At 42.2% G+C, this 10,979-nt stretch overlaps 1 pseudogene; it reads right to left on the bottom strand.

The window, feature by feature from the left end:
* Window positions 1-3,990: 3,990 nt before the first annotated feature.
* Window positions 3,991-9,041, bottom strand: LOC150040267 (cdc42 effector protein 4-like; annotated as a pseudogene).
* Window positions 9,042-10,979: the final 1,938 nt, after the last annotated feature.

The raw sequence follows: 10,979 nt of genomic DNA, 5'->3' as shown, positions 1-10,979 counted from the left end.
ATCCTTCTACCTGTTGGTTGTCTTGTAAGATGAGACCAAAGGCATGCACAACTACATCCAGTTTGTTAGTTGAATTGAGATTTGCCAACTATATCCCTAGGTTGGATTTGAACCATTATTCTTTCTATCAACATATAACTGAGATTATAGATATGAGCCTAAATAAATAACTTTCTGTTAGTAAATATTTCTGTTAGCAAATAGCAAATAGATTGTAGGTGTGAGCCATGCATCTGGGTGGTTTCTTGTAGCTAGCAGTTGAGCCATAAATTTTAGTGCCTCATAATGTGCTTGCTTGCTCACAGCTGGTGCTCTACTATTTAAGTCTTGCCTATATAGCCTTGTTTTACTAGTTCATCAGAACTTCTTTTGCTTGCGTTTGTTTTGAGCTGCTATCCACTGTAATCTCCCAGCCTAGGAATACAAGAATGAACCCCTAGTATCAGAACTCCAACATTTCTTTTGAAATAGGATCTTAACATTTTTGCATATGTACATTTCTGTGTATGTGTTATGTGTCTTACTGTCTCTCTTCCTTCCTGTCCTAAGGGTTTGAACTCAGAGCCTGGTTGTTGTGCTCAGGGCTAATACTCTACCACTTGAACTCTACCGCTTGACTGCCTGCTTTTTTGTGTGGTTAACTAAAGATAAGAGAGTGAGTGACTTTCTGGGTGACAGTGAACTGTGATCCTCAGATCTCAGTCTCCTGAGTATTCCAGGATTACAGGTATGAGATAGCATCCCCTAGATGAGTGTTTATTTTTGTAGGAAATGAAGTACATATGGTCTTGACATTGTTCTATGTTGGAGTTTTTTCTGAAGTACTTGTTTTGTTTTGCCCTGCTGGAGATGGCACCTAGAATATTAAACAATTTTGAGCTGCTTTGTATTCCTCTACTGATTTAACACTTTACTTCCCTCATGGATATTTCTGTAGGGAAAACCAGAATAAAAATATACACACTTGTGTGTATGTGTATGTGTGTGTATACATGTATATACAGAATTATGTATACATATACATACAGATCCATTTTCTAAAGTGGGCAGTTTTAAAAATACTTTGCTAATATAAAGAATGTATTGTTACTTTTAGCTAAAATCAATGAATCTGACACATTTGGTCCTGGAGAGGATGATGAAGTCCAGTTTGATGATATTGGTGGTGATGATGAAGACCTAGATGATGTAAGGAGACTTTTATACAATTTTATCGATAAGAAAAACATTTTCCTGAATAACATTCATGTGTGCATGCATGCATACATACATACATACATACATACATACATACATACATACATACATACATGTATATTTGACTATGGAGCACTTTTGATCAAGGCTAGTTCTCTGCCATGTGAGTCACAGCTCAAATTCCAATTTCTGGTGGTTAATAGCAGATAAGAGTCTTATTGAATTCCTGTCCAGCCTGGCTTTGAACCAATCCTCAGATCTCAGCCTCGTGAATACCTAGGATTCCAGGCATGAGCCACAAGCGTCCACCAACAAAACAATTTTTAACATAAGAATGTCTTATGTTCAAAGTTAAGGGCATGTTTTGATACTTGTTCATAAATTGTAAATTTGGGATTGTTCAGAATTATTTACTCAATTTGTTTATGTTTGAAACACATTTGGATGCTTTCTTTTTGTTGCAACATGTATGGCTTTTGGTACAAGGCATTTCTATAAGCTTAACTTGTTTAAGTAAGAGTATCTAGAGGGGTGGGCACATATCTGTAATGCTAGCTGTTCAGGAGCTAAGATCTGAGAGTCATGGCATGGAGAAACTTATCTCCATTGGTTCCCCCAAAAATGCCAGAAGTAGAGCTGTGGACAAAATATCTCAGGGAAAGTGCCTACATCCTGTGTTCAAGCCCCCAAACTGACTCATGCAAACAAAAGCATACCTAGAGAACCCAGAGATGGCTTAGAAAGGAGGAGAGAAAGGAAGAAAGGAAAGGGGAGAGAGAGAGAGAGAGAGAGAGAGAGAGAGAGAGAGAGAGAGAGAGAGAGAGAGAGAGAGAGAGAGAGAGACAGAGAGAGACAGAGAGAGAGACAGAGAGAGAGACAGAGAGAGAGACAGAGAGAGAGAGAGAGAGAGAGAGAGAGAGAGAGAGAGAGAGAGAGAGAGAGAGAGAGAGAGAGAGAGAGAGAGAAAGCATAGCAGCTTTGAAACCATACCTTCCCTAAGGGGTATTAGACTTAGGGTTATAAAGTTATTAGTGAAATTGCAGTGTACTCTAAAGCATTGTTAGAGACAAGTATGGAGATTCCATCATTTTATTGGTCAGATTAAATCCTGGATTTGCATGTATACATAGATATTTGTATGTACATTTGTGTACATATATGGGTGTGTTTATATAGAAAGAGACACAATATACAGCCATATATGTAAGGTCCATTTAGAAAATAAATCCATTATAATGGTAAGCAAAGAGCACTCAGCACATAACTACGCTTTAACCCTTCATGGCCATAGCTGTAAAATATTACAAGCAAAATTCTTTTTATTCTTAACACCACATTATGTATAGTATATATGTTACATGTATCAGTATATGAATTCATAGAAGCAATTGGGATTATAGTGTAGCTTCTATTTTAATCAGCCTCTTTTTTTTTTGCTAGAAGCCTTTTTAATCCTGTTGCTTTAGCATGGAAAAAAAATCACCAAGTTTACAATCTGGAAAGGACCTGAAGGGACCCAAAGGTGGCTGGTGCAGCCTGGTCAGCAATTCTAGGTTCTAGGTTCCAGGCCGGGCCTGTAGGTCTGTGTAGGAGCTGAGTGTACTATCAGACTCGGGAAAGCGGTGATGCTGGTGCCTGCTCCCGAAGCAGGTTAGTGTCTCAAGAGTTAGGATCCTGCAGCTAACCCTTAGCTGACTGGACCTGTGTTTTGTTTGGCAGTACTGGGGTTTGAACTCAGGACTTTAGGCTTGCTAGGCTGACACTCCACCACTTGGGCCAGCCCTGGCCAGCTGTGTTTGCGTGTAGTTTGTTCTCTGGCACCTCCCTTGGGCTATACTAGTCTGGGAGGTGGGTCAGCTAGTTCCCAGGACAGAAAAATAATCCACTGTCACCCTAGGGGCCTAAGTCCCAGTTCTTGGCTTGAGCCCTGGGTAGAGTTACAGGAGCTGAGCAAACCTTGAATTTCAGAAAAACAACAAACAACTTTTTAATGTAAGAATGTTCCAGATAGCAAGCAAAGTGGGTGGGTGTGATGGCCCAAACCTCTGAACAAAAGGCATCACTTGGGGAAGTTGAGACAGAAGGCGCTCCAGTGCCAGGCCAATCTGGGCCAAGTACAGAGCCCCTTGTCTCAAAATAAGCAAAACAAAACAAAAATATTGCATGGGACATAGTGACAGAAAAAGAAAGGACCCTTTGTTACCTGAAATTCAAATTAAACCCAGTCTGCTGTGTATAAGTGTGTGTGCTAATTTGGCGACTCTCCCTTGGGGCACTGGACTTGCAGTGGGGAGGGGCAGAGGAAGTGCCTGCCACTTCCTGGGGGAGGGGAGGGACCTGAGAGTCCAGGGAGCACCTTATCCCTCCCTCCACTTCCTGTTCCCTGATCTCTGCCAAGGATCTAGTCAGATTTTAAACAATCATAATTTTCCAGAATTTTTCTACACAGCCGTGTTCTGCTAGAGAGGGGAACACAAAAACTGTGGGTACCCACGCCATATAGTTCAAGGGACCATCACTAGACTTGAGTATACAGCTACTGTAACTTTCCAAGTGGAGAGAAACTTAGTATAAAGGTTTCCTATGAGGACCTCATTCCCCTTGGTTGTGGATCTAATTAATGCTGTTGTGAGCATTGCTCTATTTGGATTTAAACACAATAAGGAAAAAAAACGCATCCCTGGCGCAGTGCCCAGGACTGTCAGCTTGTCACCCCGAAAGGCCCCTTCTTGAAAATCCAGACACCTGGGGGCTGCCCACCCCCGTCCTGTCCTCACTCCTGGAAGAGGCATTTAGGTCACTGCTGCCCCGGTCCTGGTGGACACCAGGAACACAAGGAGAGAAAAACAGAAACCAAGTGTCTAAAGCCCAGGTTGACGTCTGGCATCCATGAGGCCAGGCCAGAGGACAAGGCCGGAAGGAGGATTCTTGCTGGAACACAGGCACTGAAGGGTGGACATGGGATGCCCCCAAGTCAGGCAACCAGTCAGCACCGATGCTATCTCCTCTATTCCCCCTATTCCCCAAGCTCTCCTTGGGGCTCAGCCAGCACCCCGCCATCCGCCATCCGTGAGGTCCAGGATCTCTGCCTACCTGTGGGTGGAGGCCAGGATCAGTCATGGCTGGTGGCTACCCCTGCAGAGCAAGGTCGAGGGTCACAACCGGGGTGGAGGCAGGGGACAGATGCGGCCCAGAGCCTGGGGGGGGGGGGGGCGGTTTCCTTCCCGCTGGCCTCACACGCGGATCTCATCCTCTTCCTCCTCGTCCATGAAGGAGAACTCCTTGTCTGGCTGCCTCGGGGGCGCGGCCCGGGCCCCGTCGGGCCCCGTCGGGCCCCCGGAGGGCCGGGCTGCGCTCCTCCAGCACGCCCGAGGTGCCGCTGGACAGGGAGCTGCTGTCCTGCATGGTGTGGCTGCCCATGCTGCGGCCCGAGCTGGGGCTGGGGGCGGCGGCGGCCCAGCCCTCGTCCTCCGGGGCGGGCGGGGCCAGGGAGGCCTGGTCCAGGGCCGCCTTGTCTTCTGGCCCCCCAGCCGAGGGGCTGCGGCCAGAGGCGGGGGCGCGCGGGGCGGGCCGCTGGGGCCATCTTCCTCGGCGGCGTCGGGGTCCCACTCGTCCTTGTCCATGACGCTGAGGATGTCCCCGAGCATGGAGGGCCCCAGGTCGATGTGGAAGGACATGATGGACTCGGCGTACTTCAGCCCGAGGCTGGCCCTGAGCACGGTGGGCAGCTCGGCCAGGTCCCCGAAGGCCTGCTCGTCGAGGAGGGGGTCGGGGGCATGGGGGCTCGCCGCCCCGTTCCGCTGGGCGCCCGCCGCCGCCGCCGCCGCCCTCGGCCTTCTTCACCAGGCTGACCGACAGGCTCTTGGGCACCTTGCTGGCGCCCTTCTCGGCGGCCTCCTTCTCCTTGAGCTGGGGCAGGGACATGGCGTTCTTCACGAAGAGCGCCCAGTCCCGCAGGGAGCCCAGCATGTCCCTCGGCTCCCCCCGGGTCACCGACTGGGTCTGCTTGCTGCCGCGGAACTTGCGGGACAGGAGGCTGCGCTTGGAGGAGGAGCCGGCGGCCTGCTCATCCAGGGACTAGCCGTCGGGCTCCCCGGCCTTGCTGTGGAGGAAGGAGGTGTCCCCGAAGGCGTCCCCGGCCCGGCCCACGTGCATGGTGTGGCGGAAGTCACCCAGCGGGGCGTAATCAGCCTCTTTTTAAATATACCTCTATTGGAAATCAACTTATGTAAATGGTTTTGAAGAAAATTGACCCAGTAATAGGTTTTGATATCTCAGTTCTGGAACAAAATTCCCTATATTGACAGTTTGACTGATTGCTGAGATGAAACTGTACAGGATAGCTTTCAAAACCTCTTACGTTCAACATAGTTGCCAGATGTTTCAAAAATCGTATAGGGTAGTCTTGACAAAGTTAGATTACTGTACCATGATCCTAATGTTGAGACTTCTTTGAGAATCATTCATCCATATCATCTCAAAAATCCTAATTTGTTAGATCCATCTAGGACTATTTCAGACGGTTAAAAGAATGCAAGAATGTCTACATAAAGTTAGCTAGTATGTGATTAGACATAAATGTGTATGTGATGTGTGTATATAATACACTGTGTAAATATAGAGTACATGTCATGTCCTAAATAGGATAGGATGTTTTGTTATATATGTTTCATGCCATGTAATATACCTGTAGAATATATAGTACTTTATATATCCTACACTATACCTTTATCTGAGACTATACATCTTACAATATTTGCAGAATGCAAATTAATGTATTATGAACATATGCTATATAGTTATATGTAGTATATGTTACATGTATACTCTGTATAAGCATATATACTGATAAAAAATGGAGGTAATAACTACATTAATTTGATGCATCAATGTGTTTGGTAACAAGTCAAAATATGAAGTAGTAATGAGATGAATAGAAAAGTGTCTGTGAAAATTTTACTCAAGTAAACATCCATTTACACACCATCAGTATATACGCTGCAATCTAAATTTGCCTATCTAGAAAAGAAGAAAGACACATTGGCAACAGGCAAAAAAGGGGAAAATTGGATGTATGAATATTATCCATATAGCCTTATACAGATAATTTTACAGAGAGCCTGCTACACGGTATTACATTGTAGTGATCTTTAGTCACTGAATCTGTCATTTCTTTTACTTACAGAACTAGGGTGAACTCAACAAATGTTATTCCAGTCTTCAAGGACTGTTCTACAGTTGTGATCTTGACCATCATCTGCAAAGGGCCGATTCATTTGCATGAGTTGAGAGTTAGTTGATCTGTTTCCAAAAACCAGTTTCAATATTGCTGTGAAGAAGGAAGATGCTGAGTTATTTTAATTAACATGTTAACTGTCTTGAGGTCAAGTGGAACTTACTAATAAAAGTGAAATATTTACTATTAAGACAATAGTTCACTTTTGTATTTATTTTATTTTATTGTGATGAATAGAGGGGTTACAGTTACATTCATCAGGTAGTGGGTACATTACTTCTTGAACATTGTTACCCCTTCCCATATTTTTCTCCTGCTTTCCCTCCCTCCCATTCATCCCTTACCTTCCCTTTTTCAAACAAACAAATACATTTATATACAAGATAGCAGGTACAAAAGTTGGATACAGTAACAACATGAGATAAAGCATAAGGGGAAACAAAAGAGAAAAGAAATAACTTCACATGATGCAACAATTTTGTGATTGAAAACAACAGTCACTAAGATAAGCCTCCTGTTTCCTTATCCTGGAGTACATTAAACTTAGCCTCATTCCATGTGGCCATGTCATGCATACATAGCTTTTGTGCCTTTGTGATCCCCTGTATACTAGATATATACTTATGTGTCCTGATTGTTCCAAAGGAGGGAAACCATGGAGCCTATGTATCTTTGGGTCTGGCTTACTTCACTTACTATGATTTTTTCTCTGTCTTTCCATTTTCGTACGAATGGGGCAATGTCGTTCTTTCTGATGGAGAAAAAAAATGGGGATCAAGACCTGTGAAAGGGTATCAATGTATGTGAATTAATGCATCTCCTACCTGGCAAATATCATGTAACCCTTCTATTAATTACAATAAAAATATGAAAAAATATTAATGGTAAAAAGAAAAAAAGAAGAAAAAATCTTTGACTGGGATGGTGTTTCTTTTTTTAGTCATATATTTTTCTCACATAATTTTATTGTAATTAATAGAAAGGTTACTTTATATTAACCAGATAGAGGATACATTACTTCACAAATATTAATACCCTTTTTCATGTCATTGTCCGCATTTCCCTCCTCCCTCTCCCACTTATCTTGATTTCCTGCTCCCCTCTCTTATTTCAAATAACCAATTAAGCACATAAAAATATATCAGATAACAAGGTGAAATATTGTAACAATATGAGATAACCAAGAGAGCAAAAGAGATGAGAAATAACATATACATTAAAAACAACAATCACACATTATATGGGTTTTGTTTCAATATCCTAGTGGTCCTTTCATTTAGTGTCATTCTATATGGCCTTAAATATCTAGGTTTTGTTCTATTGTATGACTGTTGAATATAAACTGTTAAATTTCTGTTCTGATCTCTTCAATGACCCATTGGTGATTGAACAATGTGCTGTTTTGAAGGGTTTGGATCCCGAATTTAGTGAAGACACAAGATTCCTATCCTTCCCCAACCTACCTGAAAAAATACCTGAAGAATACCCTTTTTTACCTTTTTTTTCTTTTTCTACCCATTTGCATTTGCATTTTTATGTTATGATTGGTATGATATATATCATGCCCTTAAGACAAATAACTACCATTCAAGAATACTGTACCCCAGCTAAGCTCCCATTCATAACTGGGGGAACAATGAAAACCTTCTATTCCAAGGAAAAGTTACATTACGTAGCAACCAAACAAGCATTACAGTAAATTCTCAAAGATGTTCTACACACTGAAAACCAACACAAACGTGATACTGACAAAGGAATGGCACCTAAAAATAATAACAGCTAATAAGTACTGCAAGAACTGTCAAGCCACAGGCCCTAATGAAAGCTTTTTAAAATGGCTGGAACTAGTTAATGTTTCTCAAACCTAACCCTCAATATCAATCAAACGAACTCTCCAATTAAATGGCATAGACTATCTAGTTGGATCAAAAAGCAAGATCCATCATTCTGCTGTCTTCAAGAGACACATCTTGCCCCCTAAAACAAATATTTTTTGAAAGGGAGAGGTTGGAATAAAGTTTATCAAGCTAACGGCCCCCATAATCAGGCTGGCGTTGTCATCCGCATATCTTTCAATTTGGCTGTTCAGTTTTTCTGATAAGTTTGCTTGATTGGACAGGGGAAAAAAACCTCCCAGCTCAGAGTAATTTTGAGTGGCCAAACATGACTGGCTCTAGAATCTGACACCATCTCTGCCATCCAAGCAGAGGCTTTCTGCATGTGGATGCCTCATTTTTTTTTCCCAGGAATGTCTCACACAGGAATTGGCTTTTCACTTCATTGGTGGTTGGACCTGAACTCAGGGATTGTGTGCTCTTCCTCAGCTCTCCAACTCAAGGCTAGCACTCTGCCACTATGAGCTCCAATGCAACTCTGCCTCACTAGCACTCTGCTGCTAGATTAGATGCCACAGTTTCACAGGGACTTTGCTCTGTCCCGGCTAACTCAGAACTGCAGTTTTCAGAAAAATGAGTCCTTCAGAAGGCCACGTTACTCCAATTAAAGCCACAAGATGGTCAATACAGAAATAGTCTTTAAGCATGATCTTACTTGGAACATGGTAGGGGCCAAAATTACATTTGAATAAGGATCTGCTGTCCTCCTCCATGGGTCTGCTGGAAATTGTTATAAACTTAAAAGACCAAACTGAAATAGCAATTAAGCAATCATTTTGGTAGTCCTACTTTCCCTTCTTTCTGTCTCTTTTATTTTTTATAATTACTTATTTATTTACTATTTATTTTGTATTGGTTAGGTTACTGCTTAGAATTCCAATAACAGTTTAAACTCAAATAACAGTTTTTCCCTAATGCAAGAATTACAAACATCAGTGCACCAAAAGTCCAGACTTGAGTTTCCTTCTTTTTCTAAAATACATTTAATTGTAAAGTAGCATGAAACCCAATCATGAGAAGATAAATGTTTATACATTTCTTTTAAAACCCTTTTCCCAATTTAATATACTTTAAGGAGCAGTTTAAGAAATGCTAATCCCATTACCCACATTTACCATCAGATTTCCAGTGTCAGTCTGCAAGGAAAAAGAGACAGGATGAAGATGGTCCACTGTTCCCATCTGATGAGGTTTAGATGAACAGCCTTTGTGCCAGCTTACTTTTTCACCATGCATGGACCTTTCCTAGGGCCTGTCCCACCATGGGGAACCCAGAGCTGCACCTTTGCCAATTCACCTATATCTCCCAAAGATAGGCTCACAGGACTATCCTAAGTTTTCAGGTCCTTTCTTTTGGATTTGATTACCTAAACAATTTTAAAAGACAGACAGGCAAAGTTTCTGATATGATACCCAAATTCACATTTAAATTTCTGACACTTGTCTACAAACCTTAACTCAAGGTAATAAATTCCACATTCCAAATTTAGTTCCTCTGTGCTAAACAGGATACCGTGTTTACAGTAATAAACAGCTCTATGCATTACAATACCAGATTTTTAAAATGCAGATTTCAGGATCTTTAGAAAAATACTCTTAACCAGGTCCCCTTTAATTAATGCAATAATCCTTTGAGACATTAGAAACATTCAAACCTAATACTATTCTTCAAGTTTAAACTTAGATTTACCCAATTACCTTTGTATTTTAAGTATAAATTCATTCATTGTTTTATACAGCATATTGACAATTTAACATGTTCACTCACACCCACTCACACCCATTCATACTAAAAGATCTTAAAGCACACAAAATTAATATCAGCCATACATTTAGTGTCAAGAGAATTTTGTTTGCCAATCTTACTCTTGCAGGTGACAACCAAGTTTTAAAACAAAGCTTTCTAACAAGGCAACTTAGCTGAAATATATTTTTCCAGAGATTGTTTCTGATGTCACACTTTTTTTTGCAGATGCATGCTGGTGGGAGTATTAAACCTAGGGGAACTAAGACTGAAGTCTGTGTCCTGCCACCAATTGTCTCCAGACTCTCACTTCAGCAGGTTGTTAGGAAAGAGTAAACTAAACTAAGCCTGAAGCTATCTGACCTCAGCTCTCCTGAACTGCATCCAAGTGGTAGGGGGCTATTCCAGGCTTGATACCTACCCCAGATATCTACTTCCCAGATATATTCAAATAGAGAGCAAAGATGTGTGTGCAAGCACACACACACACACACACACACACACCACACAAGGACACCCAAGGAAAAACATGTAACAAAAACAAGACAGAGAAGCAAAGACTTTTAAGTAACTCCTAACCTTCTGATGGCATGCCTGGCCTTAAACTATCAGAATAATGGGGCCCTGTACTCAGGGGGCACCTCCCCTATGGAGATTTCCATTCCCTGATGGCCGGCAGGCAAAGGCCATCCTAACCTACCTACAAAAGGCTCTCAAACAAAACCAGACATTGACTCATAACAAGAAAATTGGACTCAATCAGATACACTTAACACAAAAACAAGAACTCAGATGAATATTCTCACCAAACAGCCCCTTTCGATTTACACATGTCTTGCTGGTGGGACTCCCAGGCATGCCCTGTTATCGACAAGAAACCCAGAAGGAGATCAAGGTGTCCTTTGACA

The sequence above is a fragment of the Megascapheus bottae genome, chromosome Y (genome assembly GCF_031878675.1).
Source record: "Megascapheus bottae isolate mThoBot1 chromosome Y, mThoBot2.hap1, whole genome shotgun sequence".
Lineage (NCBI taxonomy): Eukaryota > Metazoa > Chordata > Mammalia > Rodentia > Geomyidae > Megascapheus > Megascapheus bottae.
This window is presented reverse-complemented; position numbering and strand designations above follow the sequence as displayed.